This window comes from Catharus ustulatus, chromosome 1 (genome assembly GCF_009819885.2).
Source record: "Catharus ustulatus isolate bCatUst1 chromosome 1, bCatUst1.pri.v2, whole genome shotgun sequence".
Taxonomy (NCBI): Eukaryota; Metazoa; Chordata; class Aves; order Passeriformes; family Turdidae; genus Catharus; species Catharus ustulatus.
In genome coordinates, this window is record NC_046221.1 from 101634171 (window position 1) to 101653631 (window position 19461).

The following is a 19461-nucleotide window of genomic DNA, read 5'->3' on the forward strand; positions in this document are numbered from 1 at the left end:
GAATCCTAAAGAAAACTGCAACATAGATAAATTTAAATACATTTTGTAAGATAGGCCTTTGATAAAAATGAGAATTTATTTTAAAATACAGCATACTTCTTGATGGACTTTTTTTCAAATAAAAAAACCTTCTTTCTTCTTCCTAGAATGCTCAGGTTCTAATATGTTCTGGGCCAATTCTTTGGCATAACTCCAGTAGTTTCTGGGGGGGCCCGTATGGTGTCCCTGGAAGTAATTTTTAAGTCTATAGCAATAGGAAACAAGCAATAAAAGACCTTTCAAGATAAAACATTTTCCTGGTATTTCTTATAATAAATGTCTTCTTTCAGCTGGTGAAAGGAAAACAATCTTTCTCTCAGCATTTCCTAGGAAAGGTTTTTTATGTATGAAGATACTGAGTATTCAGTAAGGAGGTTTTGAGAAAAACAGATATTTGGAACAGATATTTAATGGTATTTTTGAAGGTCCTCCAGGATAGTTTAGCTGCTGCTATAATTAGGATGAGCAAACTTTTCTATTTATCCTGGCCATTCATTCATTCATTCATTCATTCATTCATTCATTCATTCATTCATTCATTCATTTATTCTTCAGGTTTTTACAGATTAAAAGCTGCATTTTTTACATATTATAGTCTTCCTTTTCACAAGATCACCTCTGATAGACTAATTTTTCCCTTATACATTTAAACTCTGTTCTGAGTAATTGGGGGAGTGTTCTGTCCAAGTAATTTATTGGAATAATTATAATGCATCCTTTATTATATCTTTATATTTTTTGGCAGCTCATGTGCTGGTGAGCATGGCTATTGCTGACTTCCATGGAGCTGGTGATCAGGATAAGCAGAAATAAATATCTGGAAAACACCTTTGGGCAACCAGTACCTAGAGTTTTGTTTTAGGGTGGTAACAAAGCTAAAGGCTACTTTGGGCTCTCAGCACCACAGCAGAGATCCCCATTTCCAATGTCAGCATTTCCTGCTCCTTGGTCAAAATGAGAACCTATGGCAGAGAAATGCTGACATCTGCTCCTACTCTCTCCCCTGTGCACCACCTGCCCCCAGTAAAACATGCCCTCAGTCACCACTCAGGTGTTGGTATGACATAGCAACCACCACTTCTGACCACATTTATATATATACCACAGCTGGCAACTGCTTGGTCGTTTTTGTCTATGAACCAGGATAAACCTAAACATTTATGATTTATTTTAGTTCTACCAAAATACTGAAAGGACCACACAGATTCTGGGTTTGGTGTGCTTTAGGTGCTCCTGCTGGAGGAACATGAAGCCATTTCTGTACACAGTCAAGCAGCTACTGGGTGTGACCCTGGAATGCTGGTCAAATTTTGAAATGAAAACAGGACAATGACAGTTATTTTACCTTTTTAATGTAAATAATCAAGGAAATCATGGTCATCAGAGCCTGTGTTCTGGTTAACAATAGCTGTTTGAAAAATGTTTCGAAAATTTCAGCTTTTAACTTCTGTTTTTGAGGGGCTTATAATTCTTGAAGGGGAGGAGGAGGATGATAAATTGAGATAATAATTTACCATAGATGTGTTATTTAATTTTCTTTTCCACTTCTGCTTACATTCAATACTTACAATTAACATGTAAACAGTATTAATGGCAAACAAGAAAACTAGATTTATTTGTGGAAACATGATCTTGTTAAACATATGTTCTTTATTTCCTTCTAGGGAACTCATTGTTTTTTTGGCATTAGAATATAATGAGCATAGAAAGTAGCCATGCTAGCTGAACTTGTCTGTAATTGCTCTCATGTTGCATAAATGGATCATAAAATTCTTTTAAGGAATATGTTATGGTCTGCTGTGTCAATGATCCATGTTTGAGAAAATTCAATCTTTGCCAACAGAGTACAGATCCTATTTGTGTTGAACCAGCTGAAATCAGCATTTAATCAGGCAATCTGATGGGTTTTTTTGTGCAGGGTATTAATCTGTTAGTGTTCTAAATTAAATTTTGTATCCTTTGGTCTTCTTTATCCTCAATACCATCTCTAAATCATTTATTTCTGAAGAAGACAGACTTGTTGAAACAATGAATAGACACAATAAATTAACCACAATGTTAATTTTCTCCAGCTAACTCACTTCTTGCGACAATTCTTTATTTTGACTAAAAACCAAATATATTTGTAATGAAACAACCTGCACATATTCAGCAGAAAAGTAGCAGCTCACTAATTATCTGTGGTGAAACCATACAACTGTTATCTTACTGGTGCACTTTCAAAGAGATGTTTTTATATATATTTGAAATCTATTATTTATAGAGGGACTTGGGAAGGAATAGAAAAGACTCATTGTGAAGAATTTTGAAGAGGTATGTATATCTTCACCTTGATACAAGATTTTATAACAGAACAAGCAAGCATGTCATTGATATTTCTTTAAAATATCCTCAGTGATGCTGATTCAGAAAGCATTTGTATTCTATATAGACATTTTCTTGCTCTGTCCTCAAGCAGCTTGTATGAGAAACACACATAATTTATCAATGTTTGGAATCTGCCTTTATATAACCTTGTAGTGTTCCTGAATGTGTGAAGTTCTTAATAGAAAAAGTGAATTATTTCTGTTCCAAATAGTAATGTATTTCTCTTAACATCTCATAGTTTTACTCTATGCTGGCACCCTGAGGTGTCAGTGAAGAAATTAAAGTGAGATTGTAGCTGTGGATTAAATGTAAATGATGTGTATTGTGCATTTGGCAGCTTGTTTCATCCTGCCCTAAATTGGTTCTACAGCAAATTTATTAGTACAGTCTCTGAATGATCTGTCAAAAGTTTCATAGCATGGAAATTAATCAGTTAGTACTTTATCATCTGTATTATATTTATTTTATATTTTATTTCAATTTGCTAAAAGGGAGCAATGACAGGTAGAAAAAGCCAGTTACAGCAGTCATTTACTGAATATCCCTACAAGGGTTCTTGTAACATTATACTTACGGTCACATACAGTGATTGTAACAAGGTGGAAGCTAGAGAATCTGGTAATATATACTGGCTTTGTTTCATGGTTTTTTTCTAAGTATTTGTTTCCTTTTAAATGTGTATTACAGAATTTAAATGAAAGACATATATAAAAGTGTGTACATGAGCACAGTGATACGCAGTGATTCTATCTCTCTTACAGAGCCCTCTTTTCCAATGGCAGCTAAATCTTGCTCATTAAATATTTGGTTCACTTGAGATAATCACATTTATGTGGACCTGTAACCTCTGATTATATGAGGTGATATACCCATATATTTATACTAACAAAGTTCTACGCCGTAGTATAACGTTAAGAAATGTTATGAGTCATTAAATTGCATCATTTGATACAATGTCCATCACATTGTGTAATTTCTCAGTATTCCAATATTCCAGCTGGTTAAAACCAGATATGTGTGCAAACACACAGAAAAAATAAAGCCATAATATTTTAAGTAACACCTAGGTGGTTTCTTGGTCTGCAAACGATGAAACTTGCTCTACAGTTCAAGAAAATTTTAAGCATTCTTCTGGTTGATCTTATTTTCATTTCATGATATCATGGAGCAGCTAAAATTATGTACTGAAGTAGACATAGAAAAATGTTTTCACAGTGTACTTAAAGCTCTGGGAGTCTCATGTCATTTCAAGGCAAATAGAAAAGCAAGTAGAAACCCACTTTACAGTTGAGGAACTATTTTAGAAAATAGGCGTGAACAAGTTGTTTATTAAACCTAATGCTTCAGTACTATTACGCAAAATGCTGAGTAAGGTATACACTCAGAAGTGATGAGAGCGAGTAGACTGCTGAGTGGTCCTGAAGAAAAGCGAATAATTAGCATTATTTTTTTAAGCATTGCCTGGGTGTTGGTACTAGCAACCAAACTTGTATTAGCTGAAATTGTTTCTCTCTGCCTTTATTTATCTCTCTGACAATGGAATAGAGATAACCAAAATAAAACAATAGAAAGGGTTTTTCTAAAGTATTCCACCCTGGCCTGTTCATCTTTCTTGTAACAGCATGAATACTGTGCAAAAATAATCTATTGAGTTTGGTTGGTGAGTCCCCAAAATTGTGCCAGCCAGAAAGGATCAAATCTAGATATCTCAATGAGGTATTGGAGCTGAAGAGGTCTCTTTTTTGATTTTTTTTTTGACAGAGTTAGCCTTTTTCATATGCTTATTAATTTCTACATTTATTTGGAATGTGATGTTGTTTTTAGGTAATGATGTATACTATTAGTTTCAGGGCAGGTTGCAATGTCCACAGAAGTGGAGCTTCTGATACTTCACAACTTATCTGAGCGATGGAAAAATTGATTATTTAACTCTTGTAGAGTGCTTCAAGCATGACAAGAGCTGTGCAAGTGTCAAAAAATTAATAACCTCATCTCTTCTTAAGAGAAATATTTGTAGTATTTGTAAATATACTTGTAAAATATAGTTTTTGCAATTATCAAATATGTTTGTTTATTTTGGAAGCCTTTTATTTGCAAAATACATTTATGGCTAAGCTGCCATTGCTCCTTACACTAAAAATCCAAAGGGTCTGCATTTGTAAATGTGATTTTTTAAGCCCAGTACTTGTAAGCAATAGTCTTACTGGAGGGAGAGCACACTGCTCTACCATTCACAAGTGTTCATGTATGTGTCCATAATCAGACATATGAATGACAAAAAGGAGCTTTTATCTAATTATGGCAGAATAGATTTGGCTTAGAGAAAGGGAACAAAATTATTCCGTTTTATACCAGATATGGTCAAGATAATGCTTTGAATACACATTGTTTTCCAAGAAAAAATATTCTATTTCTACCTGTTCCTGAAATTCATCTCATGTATACAGTAGCAGTTACAGGGTGATTAAGCAGCGGTAAATTTCTGCCAAGAAAGATGGGTTTAGGAACAATTTTTAAAGTCCTTAGCCTACTAAAAAGAAAAAACTAATTGAAAAAACCTAGGAAGTCTGGAAAATTAGATGCATCAGCTCTACAGTTTCCCGTGTTGATAATGATTGTATTAAAAGTAGCGCTATTATTTTGATAATAATTCTGTATGTTTAGTGTTCCATATGATATATTGAAAATAGGCACCTTCAGACTTAAACGAATAGTGGTGAACATGAACCAAAAATTGGGTGCCAAGTGAATCTCTTGTTCTATCATTAAGAAGGACTGTAGCATTTGTACTTGACTAGAAATCCACATTAATCCAATTTATAACCTCCAAATTTGTGATTGCTCATATGAAGGTCATTACAAACACTGACCACTGGGATGAATACCTGTTTGCAGATTGATGTTAATGTGAGCCCCATCTGCAGCTGGTGAAATGACTTCTCTTGATACCACCTGAAAGTGAAATTTAGGATGCAAAATTGAAGAACTTTTTCCTCCTGAGCAAATCACCTTATTTTTATTCTTGTAGTTCTCAATATTTTTGTGCTTTTCCAATGTGGCACAAAAAGGCATCCTGTTTTTCACAGAAAGCAGTCTGATTATTCTGACTGGGTATTAAAACATTTCATAGCATGCACTGATCATCTCTCATGTTATTAAAAAGCTGTTGAAAAATAATTTATTATTCAGTTGCTAGCAGATGATAAAATATTCATTTGAGATAATGGCATAATCAGATTATATTTTATTGCTCTCTGTTTATTGGTCTTGATAAAGGGACAGTGGATTAATTACAATTCTCTTTTACCATCTCAGTAACATGAAGAAATACCACTTCTGGGAAGGGAATGACTTCATTCACAGAAGAGTCTTTTTGTTTTAATTACATAATTTCATGTAATAAAGAAATAGGCATGACTATTCTGTGTCTCTTATAACTCATTTTAAAGCTGCATCCAATCTGGCCTTGGAAAAAGGACTTAATGAAAAAGTATTTAAAGGTGAAAGCGTCACTGTGTTATTCGTTCTTCACGTACTGAACAATCAGCAACTTACCTTCTTTTTCTTTCTTTGTTAAGTCACTGCAAATTTGAGGTTCAATCAGTTTTCAGATGTAAATAAGATTACTATACTGAAGTGCTTCATTTCATTCTGCAAGGTTTATTTTTCTGTTTATCCTTCCTGCTCCTTTTCTCCTCTTAACAAAATGAAACGCGAAGATCGAGTGAATGTTGCTGCTGATGGAAGATGTCAGAGTGACAGGTTTAGAAAATGAGAACCTCAATTACCCCAAGAAGATGGACAACACAGACATCACCACTGCAAACTGCTTTTCACTGAACCTTTTACTTTATTCCCTGATCTGGATTGAGCACTTCTAGGGATAACTGTTGGATAATTCTTTAATCTTTGAGATCTGCAGCCTCACTGCTGAATCTGCTGAGAAGGGAGACAATTATTGGCAATTGTGAGAGATTTATGTTGTTTTAAACCATATATGTATCTGTCCACTAAGAACTGACCTGGGAGCATCATCCCACAGACTGCATCCAGCAGCTGTTGTGGCAGTGACAGTTGCACACAGCTGTGTTATGATATGTTTGTGATCTCTGGGTGGAACGTGCCCTACCCACTCACCTGGTACTGGAACCACATCAGCTCCCTGATCTGAGTTTCTCGTCCGTTTTTGAATTATATACTGTCGAATCTTAATCCAAATAAGACGTAGAGTTACTTACTTTAGGAAGGAGTTTGGATTTCAGAGCATCAGAAGAAAAGGTTAAGATATGCAACAATATTAATATGCTATTCCTCACATTGACCTTAACTGCTGTAATTACTTTTACAATTGTTTGGGTGAAATTCCAGCCATGCTGTCTCAAATATTTGTGTATAATCTATATATTGGGGAACCTACATTAGTCACAATAACAAAACCACTGAACTGCAGCTCATATGCTGGTTTTTGAGTTAAATGGCATAAAATAACAGTTATAAGGTACTGCTTAGTGCTTTACCAGACTGCTTCCTCTTGTCCAAACTACTCTTTGTGGCAGAGCAAGTGATAGCTCCCATTGTGCTCAGATGGGAGGTGAAATGGGAACCTGGTACTGTGAAGGGGCTTGAGGCAGAGGCAGTGGCTTGCCTGTGCCAATGAGCTATATTTTGTTTTTCTCATAGACTGCAGTATTTGCAGACTGAGAGACTGCTTTCAGCTTCCAAGTCCCTTATGAAATTCATATGGGAAAAAGCACCCTGAAGCAAGGGGCTGTGTCTGAGTGGAAACAGTCTGGGTACTAAAGTCTGGTATAACACATCTACTTTGATACTTTTTCAATATCAGAGAAAAAGGTGGAACATATATGCCATGAAAGTTTTTTTTGTTTGATTGGTATGGTTTCTTTTTTTTAATCTTGGACTATATCAAGACCTGTGAACATTCAGAAAATATTTCACTCACCATGCTTGAGTTTTTCATCCCATTTCTTTTTCTTTTACAGGTCATTAAAATTTGTGTGTGGGTAGTAGAGTCTAGAGGTCACTTTTGTGCTGTAAGCCCTAAACTAGATTTTACAGTATTTATTGGATGCTGTTTGATATTTTCTGGTAAGGAGAAGCAATAGAGAGGAAGAAAAGGAAGAAGAACAGGAATTTTATATGCTGTCCATGTTGCCCTTAGAATAAGCAATATCAGATTACAAAGGACAAATCATGTAGCATAAAGTCAGTAGATGAGGTCAGATAGGGAAAACATGACCTGAATTACATGCAGACTTATAGTTTATTGTTTATAGGCAGTTGAGATTATCTGGAAAAGCAGACTAACTGTTGATACTCTATGAATGCTGTGTTTGGGGAAGAAACTCTTGATGCTGTAAGAAAGTCTTAGATGATAACCTGATTGAGTAATGAAATATGAAAGTATACTTTGGAGAAAGAAAATGTAAATTTTTTTTAATGTAAATTATTTATTATTATTAATTTGAACTTAAATTAGTTGAACAGTTGAAACTTTTTTTTTTTTTTTCTTTTTGAATCTTTTTGAAAATTCTGGATGACCTAAATTGAATTTAAATGTGGTAAATTTCTGCATTCATAGCTGCTGTAACTTACCATTTTCCAACTGGAAAATGACAAGGATTGATGTTTGGGCCACGCTATTTTATTTTTGTGTTTTGTCTATGTCTCTTATTTCTCTCTTCCCATCTCTTATTGATGCATCCCTGAAAGAGGTGGTGGGAAGACAATTTCTTTGTTCAGGAGTGTATTGGCCTCAGAGCACACTTTTGAAGAAACACCAAGAGGAGTCATGTGGAGAACATCATAGACTTTATACATCAGTGTCAAACAAATATGAATAGCACCATACAGAAACCTGCCCAGAATGCTGGTGGTACAGAAAGTCTGTCGGAAAAGTTTCTTGCTTTGGGGTTTTTTATTGTTGTTGTTGTTGCTGGTTTTGTTTTTTTTCTTTTCCTTTGGTTTTCAGTTTGTTTGGTTATTTTTCTTGTTGTAGCCAAGAAAGCTTAGTTACTTCTTCTTTGCTATTGTTAAGGGTTTAATATAGCACTTTGGAAATTACTCATAGTCATGTTTTCTATAGCATATTTGATTTCACTATCAATGCATTTCATTTGTAACTGTAAATGGAAGTCTGAGTGGGAAATCCAAAAACAAAACATACTGACTGTAAAGCCAAATTTGAGACAGTGATAATTGAGTGGGGTTTGTCAGAGAAGATAATTTAGCTGTACCTGGGCAGTAGAAGGGAATATATCTCTCAGGAGACAGAAGCAGAAATTAAATGGAATGGAAGAAATCAAGTTGGCAATGGTGTTCTCAAATCCTAAAATAAATTAAATGTGAAATTCAGAGATTGTGAATTTTGACCTAAAAATAACAGTTTTAAAGGTTCATATATTTTAAAGAATTAGTGAGTCTTGTTCTATGGTTTGTACAAGGAAAGACTTGTATAATAACTGTGGTAATTTAGTAACACATCAATAGAGGAACTTGGAAATATCTTCCGTAGATTAGATGGAATACCTAAATCCATTTAATTAATAGCAATAGCCAAGTAACTGGAATGAAAAAGAAGACATTCTTTAAAGACACCTAAGTCATACACTCAGGAAGTTTAGTTTGAAGCAATTTTTCCCTTTTGTATATGTTGTGGTTTAACCCAAGCTGGCATCTAAATACAATACCCCTCCACACTCAATACCCCTTCCCTGCCTTAGTGAGACGGGAAGAATTAGAAAAAAACCAAAAACGCTAAATATTGTAGATTGAGACAAAAACAGTTTAATGCAATAAAGTGAAATAATAAAAGTAAAATAATAATATTATTAGTAATATAAATTAGGAGTGAATTTCATATTTGAACACCAGTGTTCTAATAAAACAGTTAAATACTTTTAAATCCTCTCTTAAATTTTTCACAAGTAATGACCGATCCTTTGTCTTGTGAGTACCACATTTTTTTAGGGAAAAATAATTTTTATTTTTCAATAAAAAAAGCATTTTTGCACATGTAGATAATTTATGCTATTCACATATAATTATTATATATTGTGGGTTCAGAATTTCCTTAGAACATTGCTGTGAGCTTTCCTGGATTTAGTGAAGAGAGAAAAGATACTATTTAAAATAGGACTGTCTAAAAGACAATGAGATTGTGAGATTTTAGAATTATTTTCATTCCATACTAGAACACAGCACCAGACAGCCCTCTGAATCTGAAGAAATTTTAATTGGAAAACGTAATTCTGTATCTCTAATACCTATGAAAAAAGTTTCACTGCATATTTTAAAATCAATATTAGTCTTAAGGCTAAATTACATTTGTGTAAAAAAGAGTTACCTTCAGTGTCTTAAACAATTGATCTCTCAGTTCCAAATAGGAGCCATTGCCTGTAGTTGTTGGGGTTTTTTTGGTTTGTTGTTCGTATTTTGTGTGAAAGCTATGCTGTCTCCTCTTCTGGCAGAAGAGTCCCAATAATTGTGAGAATGTAGACATTTTGATCAGTGACTCTCAGCTAATTTCTTTTCTAGACTGAATTTGCATGTTTATCACACAGGTACAAGTCTCACAGGACATTAAAATAATAGTTAAGCGTCAACTAAATTGACATCTATTTGAATATGGTGAGGCACTGTAATCAGGTACTGTAAGGCTGCCCAGAGAAGTTGTGGATGCCCCATCCCTGGAGGTGTTCAAGGCTAGGCTGTATGGGGCTTTGAGCAACCTGGTCTCGTGGAAGATGTCCCTGTCCATACATAGCAGGGGGATTGGAACCAGCTGACCTTCAAGGTCTCTTCTAATGCAACCCATTCTGTGATTTCATGATTCTACGGTTTTTGCCCAGTGTTACAACTCAAATTAAAAGATGGAAAAAAAAAGACAGTGTTGGTAGCGGTTATGGAAACCTGTTCTGCATTAGGAAATACTTCCACAGAAAACACTGAACTCAATAATTTTTGATTAGTGAAACATGGTATTTCCCTTTTAGGATCTGCAAAATTAATGCAATATCTGAGTGTGAAATGATAACTCCCAGTAGTGAACTTTCTATGCTCCTCACATATTAAGTACAAGAGGAATGCATTCATGTTATTACTGTCAGTGGGGGATTAAAAAAGTGAGGAAAGTTTATATTTTGCTCAGAGAGCAGAAATATTTTACATGTTGGATGGAGGAAAGCAGTGCAAACTCGCAAGGTTGAATTTTCCTTTGTTGTCAGAATGGTGGGAAGTAGAACACGGGTTCTCAGAGGATGGCTTATATTAATACAGGAAGCTATTCCTCTTACTATGGTAATAGGATAAACATTGCTTTGAGTGGTAAACTACTGCATGATTATAAAGACAGTTTATAATCATGCTTAGCTGGATGAACATGTTTTCTGCTTGATGGTCTTCAAGAAGGCAATTGGTTGAGGTTAAAGAGGTTTCAGAGTGTGAATGGATAATTAAGACAATTTGCCATCTGCCAAGCAGGAAAAAAGAACAATCAAAACAGAATCATACCCTCCAATGGAGTAGCATAGTAATAGCTGACAGCAATTACACCTGTTGTTCCAGTGATTATTATTTCATTAGGCTCACAACTAAAATTATTCCTTTGCTTGTGTAGAGAGGAGTGTGGCTTCTGAGTACAGCAATCTCATGATACATATGGACAGCTGCCATCCTTTTATCACACACAAGGAAAAGGATGTTACATAGAATAAGTGCAATTTTACTAGTTTTTCTGTTGGAGACACTGGTCTACATCCCTGCTTTTAGCTTTAGGTAATTTTCTTTATGTCAAACAGCCGTAACTGGTAATGTATTTAAAATTGAGGTCAGCTTGATTAATAGTCCACCCTGATGTATTTGTAGTTTGACCTGGAACCATGTACAATATCCAAAATGCGAAGTCATCAAAAAATTGGCTTTTCCAGCAAATGTTAGCTGGACTCTACTGTGCATCATTAGCAGAGTCATTTTTTTTCTGTGTCACACTATAAGTTTCAGATTCATCTAAGATGAAAATCCAGAAAGAAATTGAATGTTGCAAATTTATCCGTGTTGGAACAAAGGGAAGGGCTATGGGGAAATGTACTGAATTCAGTGGTTCTCAGAGGGTGGCTTTTCAAATGTGATAAAATATGTAACTGCATTGCACCAACAAAATCACAGCAGGCATTGGCTGAGAATAAGCAACAACCATCTCTTCAGATGAGAGACACTGGGCAAGCTGCAGGGTCTCCCTCATGTGGGTAGAAGGATAACTGGTTATTCTTTTTTCACACTCCTCCAGATTGGAAGGTATCTCTGTACCAGATGGAGCAGGAAGGAAAGGAGTGGACACTAAATATGTACATTAGTTTTGGTGCTGCATTTAAATTTTCTCATGATACACCATGGCAGTTATTAGTTATCTTGGCACACTGTAAGATTGCATGGAAGGCAGTGTAATGCAACATGATACATCACTACGCTGCTATATCAGGTGAAAGAGTCCAAAACAGAAATATGTTTCTACCCACCCTGTATAAATGATATTTGTGAAGGAATTCATCAGATTATCCACAATTTTAGCACCTGGATATCTCTAATGCAATAATTAATGACTATGGCTTTTGACCATCTGTTTTACAAGTACTGGGACAGGTGTGAATACCTGCTACCCAACACTGAAAGTGGGTTGAGAAAAATAACCTTTTTTTTCAGGAAAATTATCTTCCTATACACCTTAAGAAAAAAGTTGTATGTGAAAGCTTATAACCCTGTTATTTATAGGTGTGCATGTAATGGAAAAGTAAAACACATATAAGTTTAAATGCTTATAAAGGAATCTACCATACAAATATTAAATCCTGATGAAGATCCTGAAGGAGTTATTAAAAATAAACCTACATTTCATATTTTATTGTCACAGCTTTTGGATCTCATTGCAAATCTTATTTGACAGAATCTGCCACTACTGATATTTGATAAGGGTGATAGAAAGTTGTAATGTAAAAGGCCATGGACCATCTTCATCACTGCAGGAAAAAAAAATCTCTTTTCCAGTAATAGATAATCTCTTTGATATGCTGTAATTAGAGGGTACATTTATGCTCCCTCTTTCTCAGATACAGAATGTGTGTGCATGTGTATATCTGCAGGGTAAAGGATAGAGGATTACCATTTAGTTTTTAACTTCTAAGATTTATATTGTGTTGAAAACTCTTTTGGTGTTCAGATTTAGGACTGTTAAATATTTTATTCCCAAAGGTTTTTGTAGGATTCATGTGGTTCTAGTGTCTTAAAAAGGATAGAAAATTAAGGGGAGTTGAAAGGAATAAAAACATTTTTTTTATTCTAGAGGTAGCAATTTCTCTTCTGTTAGAACTCAGCGATCTACTTTCCATACAGCTCAATTTTATTAGTAAATTATTTTCTTTCTTGCTGATAATTGAACAAAGTGTCATTGAGAGGAAGAATCCAATGAAAACTTCTATGTGTTGACTGCTTACTTTTGTGGGTGCAGTAAAGTGATTTCATATCTCTAAAAAAAATATTTTGCTGTATCGGAACCAGGGCCTGCTCCCAGATACATATCTGTCAAGATGAAGTTATTTCAAGTTTAGAATTGTAGAAATATTTGCCCATTGAATTATCTTATTTGTCCTGTTCATGCTACTTACATCAATATATGCATTCTTTTCTATACCCTCTGTCGACATTAAGCAATGTGTACACATGGCACAGAATGAGCTTACTGTTGTCAACCGTTCAGGTGATTTGTCTGCTTATATTTGATTAGGTATATTTTTATATAGCTGGGATTTTGTTGGCACTTATCATGCTAGTCTGCTCTTTCCTGCTTAATTTAACCTAAGAATTAGTTATTTTCTATGTTACATTTATTCTCCTACATCGTACAGAGTAATTACTAGTGCTAATTAGTGCAGATGCAGTTTCATTTTATTGGTTTATGTCTCTTCTGTTTCATTGCTTATGAATAATTCTTGCAGCAAGCTTTAATATTTTCACAAAAAAAAAAAAAAAAAACCAACAAAACGTAGCCCTGCTCCACCACAAACTTCAAGTACCTTTTTTCTCAGTAACAAAGAAGGTGAAGTGAAATCTGGGGATATGTTTATCTCTAAAGACAAGCTCTTTTGTCTTCTTCTTTTTATGATAATGATGATGATGATGATTTAACCTCTCTATAAACAAGTCATTATTAAGTGGATACTGGTTTAGCATTCAGCTGTTGGCAACACATAAATCAAATTGTGCAGTTCTGTTCCCTAGGAGTTGGACATCATTTTTAGAACCAGAAAGATAATATTTGTGCACCTAGATTTAAATTTTCTTTTAAAGAAATGTGGCTTTGTATGCAGGAAACTCATGTAAGAAAAAGTTAACATGAGCTCTTTTGGAAGAGGAAGGTGATTTTATTATGCAAAATCTCAAAATCTCTAGGAAATTTAATTTTATCCAGTCATAGTCTGACACCCACAAACACTAAGACAAGTAAATCCAGCTACTGTAGAAAGACTCACTTGTGCACAACACATGACAAGAAAAGTCATCTTCTATACCCTCACTATGTCTTCTAGTTTTCTTTCAATTGGTGATGAAAATCTTATTTTTGTACAGAAAATATATAGTCTCTAAAACAATGCTTTTATTACAGTGTGGTCCTTTGTCTCAGAATTTTGGTTCTCTCATCTTCCAAAGATTTTTATATCTATGCTGCCTATCATAGCTAGAGATTCTACGGACAAAGGAATCTGCTCCCAGAACTTGTTCGAGCGCTGTTAGCGGTCACCAAACAAATGGATATATGTATGTAATTTTAGGATCTGAATTCAGGTATTGCTCTGGCCACCTTAGAAGTGGTCTGCAAACTCTGTATCACCTGTGTCTAATTTCTGAATTCACTTTTCTTATCATTCGCTTGCTTTCTAGATTCAGCTCACATTGACTTAGTTCTATGTTTCAGGCTGAACCCTTCTAAGTTGTGAGGGTGGCTTCCAATTCAGTTCTGAGATAGGTTGTTATGTTCTGTTCCTGCTTGCTTGGACTGTTTCCAAAATAGAAATTAACTGACTTTCCTGATATGAGCAAAATTGAGGGAGCAAATACCCATCAGAAAAAAACTGGAAATATAACTAGAATTTGAAGTTCTACTAAACAGTATTTTTCACTATATATAGTTATGATATTAATAGGCTTCATTACATGTTTCTTACTATTGTTACTAGGTGTTTTGATTCTTCTTCTTGTAGGAGATGGAATTCCTACTAGAAAATTGCTTATGCTTCTTCAATATCATACTACTCACAAAGTTCTCACTTTCCTGAATTTAGCCTTTTAAATCTTCTGTGAAGTAATATGACTACAACAATATTTACTTAATAGGTCAGAAACTGAGACATATAAATTGTCTTAGTATTTTGTGATGATATTGGGATCACAGCTGATATGATGTAAATGTAAGACCCTGGTCACTAGAAGTTCATTCATTTTCAGAAATTAGTTGGGGTAATTGGGACCTGCAGTCTTCCCTGTTTCTGAATACTGATAATGTAGTAAAGCTTGCTTTGAATATACCCTTAGTATCTTCAGCCTTCTCACTTATGAATTTTGCCTGAAATACAGTCAGGGTGGGTCAGATCAACTCTTACTATGGAGAGGTGACTCCCATAGTATAGCCTTTATAGTTCTGTTTCTATTGCTTGTCCTTTGTTTCTTGCAACAGGAATAAAAAGCTGATCAATAGATAATAGGGAGATACCTAATTGTGATAAAGTAATTGCAGTTAGTGGAAGAGGTATACCAGAAAAAGAAGAAACAGAAAGTAACAGTAATATATAAATAAACAAAATGCTACCAACTAAGAGTCACTGAAGACATAGACAGAGCTCAAATTTTCTGCCTTTAGGGAGAAATATGATAGATCCATGGGATAAGTATGCATGCCCAAGTATTACAGTGATATAAAATTGTAAACTAAAGAAAATACTTGGTATGTAGCCTCAGTTTTTATGCTACTCAGAAATTCTTCTGAACCTAATTTGACTTTTTTTCTCTCCTCATCCTTTTTCTAATGTAGGCTGTTCTTTGACACATGGAAAGGCTTTAGTCTAAGTGTCTAGGCATAATTCAGTTTTGTCTTGGCTTATGCTTATCTTAACAATATCACAGTTGACAGTTTTCCTTTCTGTGATTTATACCTGTGTTTTAGGCTTTTTATTACACCTTAGTGTGGGGCTGGTGACAGAGACAGGCTAAATGAGTTTCACACAGCTTCCATATCTAGAAGTCTATTTTTTTTTTGTTCTTTTTTGTTGTTGTTGCCAAGGCCCAGATTTCTTTATTTCTTTTGCAGATAACAGAATGAACATCTCTAGCATCAGTATCATATTTTCTTCTCTCCCAGCCTATCAGCCTCTTCTCCCATTTATTCTTAGGCATTTTCTCATAGCAGGAAAGAAAACAGAATATTTCTTTTGCATATTAAATTCACTTATTCTGTTCTCCATTTTGTGTATGCATATGTAATCTACTCACTGGTAAACTACCTAAGAAAAATTGTCTTTTAAAACAAATAATAATTATTTTATAGTTATGTGAGAGTAAAAAGCCTCTACATGTTGTGTTTGAAAAGACTAGCATGGGTAAGAACATGTATGTAGGTGGGTCCTGGAATATTTGATTCCTAATCTTGTAAAAGCATTTAGCTAAAGATGTGTGAGGTAGCCTGGTCTACTTTCAGGATTATAAAATAATTTGTAGAGAAGTTCCCTGATTTTCTCATGAAACTGCTGTGGTATTCTGGGATCTTAACTAAAGCAGGTCATCTCCCTTCATTTTTTTTATAAACGTAAATTCAGCTTTAATTTTCACACAGTTCTAATTTACTTTTCCTCTTTCCTGTGTGCAGTCTTCTTTCCGAGTGCCATTTTCTATCATTCCCCTTACTTTGAGAGGCAGGCAGAACTTTGCTGGATGTATATACACTTTCAAAAAAACTTCCTCGTGTGGAATTAGAAAAGGGATTAAACTGGGTACTAAGCATGCATCCCTGAGGGAAAAAAAAATTAGCCCATTCTTGTTCCTTGGTGTGAAACATAAAGGTCATTTCAGCTAGGGTTTAATCATCTAGTACTTACAGTGATCCAAGGAGTACCCCACAGTCTCATTCTAGCTTCCTGTCTGTACCATACCTGGGTTCCAGGATAAAGGAAAGGAAAATTAGTGTTCACTAATGTGATAAAGTGATAAAGGCTAGCCCTGCCCAGAGGAGATTGACCTTAGCCATACTACACAATGATTGAGCCCTACTCTTCTCTGAGAACCCAACACTGAGGCACCAGAAACAAATGGGGAATTTTCCTGTCAAACTAGGTATATTCTGTTTGTACTATTCTCTAGAAAAGCACATTTAAGCAATATGATATTGCTTAAACAGATGAGGTTATATAAGTTTATACAATGTTAAAATACATAAGATTGTACCAGATCATCCCGCTGAGAATGAGCTGAAATTGCATTGTACTGGGCACAGTCAGTTCTCTTCTCTTGTATTTTGTATTGCATGAAATTTTCACTTTTTTGGTATATTTGGTGTAAATCTATTCATTCTAGTACTTAATTTGCTCAGAGCCAATCTATTTTGTATATAGTCTGTGTTAGAGCTTAATTTTTGTAGTTATTTAGAGTAGCATAACTCATTGCAGGCAGTGTGTGCAAGTCATGTCATTAATCTAGTTACAGCTCTCAGTTCAATCCATACAAATCACTCTTCACAACAATTTAATTACATTGTCAGTCTGCATTGCATAGAATTTATGAAAATCTCAAAGTTATTTAACTCTTAGTAAATGATGGTAAAAATCTGTACCTTTTATGCCTGGACACCAGAAACCCAGTCTCTCCTAATGGGCTTGGAAACATACTGATGTTTTTTCCACATAGGAAAGTTAAATAGGAATTATAACAAGCAAGCAATGCTCCCAAACTGTGAAGAAAAGTTTTATAGCCTCAAGGATCAAGGGTCCACATATTTAAAAATAATTTTGGAAATATATATCAGTAAGGTTATTCTTGCTGACAGAAGCTGTTTTGCTTCTCTGCAGTAGATTCCAAAACCTAGAAACTGAATTTGAATGTCTTGATCTAATCCATATGGTAGTGCTGTGAAGTACACACAGGTCTCATAAGCTTAGAAGGTTTATGGAAGATTTTGGAATTCTGTATTGTGTGCAGAAATGATAAATATGCATGGATAGCAGACACCAACATGCAAAAGGTTTTTTTAGTCTCAGCAAAATCACAGTGTGATTCTTATTGCTTATGGGTCAATGCATCAGTAGTGACAGTCTTAGAGGAGTGAATTATATTTGCTGTGAAATAGGCAAGCTTACATTTCTAGCCTTTGCCTCTCTCAAAAAAAAAAAAAAAAAAAAAAAAATTACAGTAATTTCATGACTATAAGGCACACCCTTTTGACTTAAATTTTCCCCTGAACCCAGCAGTGCGCATTATAGTCCGGTGCGCCTTATATGATGGACAAAGTTCAGAAATTTGCAAACCCGGAAGTGAGAGCTGCGAGCTGCGGGGGAAGCCAGCAGGGCCACAGCTGCTGGGTGGGGGCCGAGGGGCTGCGGCTGCTGGGTGGAGGCGGGGTCGTGGGGCTATGGCTGCCGGGTGCCTGCAGGGCTGGGACTGCCAGGTGCCCACGGGGCCAGGACTGCCGGGTGCCTGCGGGGCCGGGGTTGCTGGCTGGAGGCAGGGCCGGAGCTGCTGGCTGGAGGCAGGGCTGGGGCTGATGACTGGAGGTGGGGCCGTGGGACTGGGGCCCCTGGGTGCTTTCGGGACCGGGGTCGCTGAGTGCCTGTGGTACTGGGGCCGCTGGGTGGAGGCAAGGCCAGGGTCACTGGGTGCCTGCGAGACCAGAGGTGCTGGGTGCCCGTGGGGCCGCGGGACCGGGGCTGCTGGGTGCCTGCGGGACCGGGGCTTCAAGGTGCCTGCGGGACTGGGACTTCCAGGTGCCCACGGGGCCATGGGACTGGGGCTTCTGGGTGCCCGTGGAGCCGCGGGACTGGGGCTGCTGGGTGCCCACAGGGCCGTGGGACTGGGGCTTCCAGATGCCTGCAAGACTGGGGCTTCCGGGTGCCTGCAGGACCGGGGCTTTCGGGTACCTGCGGAGCCACAGGACCGAGGCTGCTGGGTGCCTGTGGGGCCGTAGGACCGGGGTTTCCAGGTGCCTGCAGGACCGGGGCTTCCAGGTGCCCGTGGGGCTGCGGGACCGGGGCTGCTGGGTGCCTGCGGGACCGGGGCCGCTGGGTGCCCACGGGACCAGGGCTGCTGGCTGGAGATGGGGCCGGGGCTGCTGGCTGGAGGTGGGGCTGGGCCTTCCGGGTGCCCACGGGACCAGGGCTGCTGGGTGCCTGCCAGACTGGGGCCGCTAGGTGCCTGTGGGGTGCAAGGCCGGGGCTCCTGGTTGGAGGCGTGGTTGGGGCTGCCGGGTGGAGGCGGGGCCTCGGTCAGCAAACGCGTGGGGGGAGCTGGGGGCGGATCCTCGCTGCAAAAAAAAAGTGCGCCTTATAGTCTGCTGCGTCTTATATGATCTACAAAGTTGCAAGATTTGCCGACTCCCGGGGTGCGCCTTATAGTCCGGTGCGCCTTACGGTCGTGAAATTACTGTACTGCAGTTTTGATCAATTTTACTTCCTTTCTAAATGAGGGAACTCTTGTAAGGGAGTCACTTCCATGTTTAATGACTGCTACAAGAAAAGCTTCTGCGTTGTTTTTCCATGATAAAGGCTCACTTCCAAGACTGCTCCTGACAATATATACAAGGACAAGGAGTCCTTGACCTGGATTTCAATGTGTGCTTTGAGGTATCAAACTATGTTGCATGTGCAGAACCATCCCTGCTATGATTGTCCTAAATGATCCTGTATCAGAGGAAGCTCAGTGAACAGCTTTTGCCCAGTATCTCAGTGCTTTCACATCGCTAAAATTTGTATATTTCTTAAAACATTAATATGGAAAATTTTAGCAAAA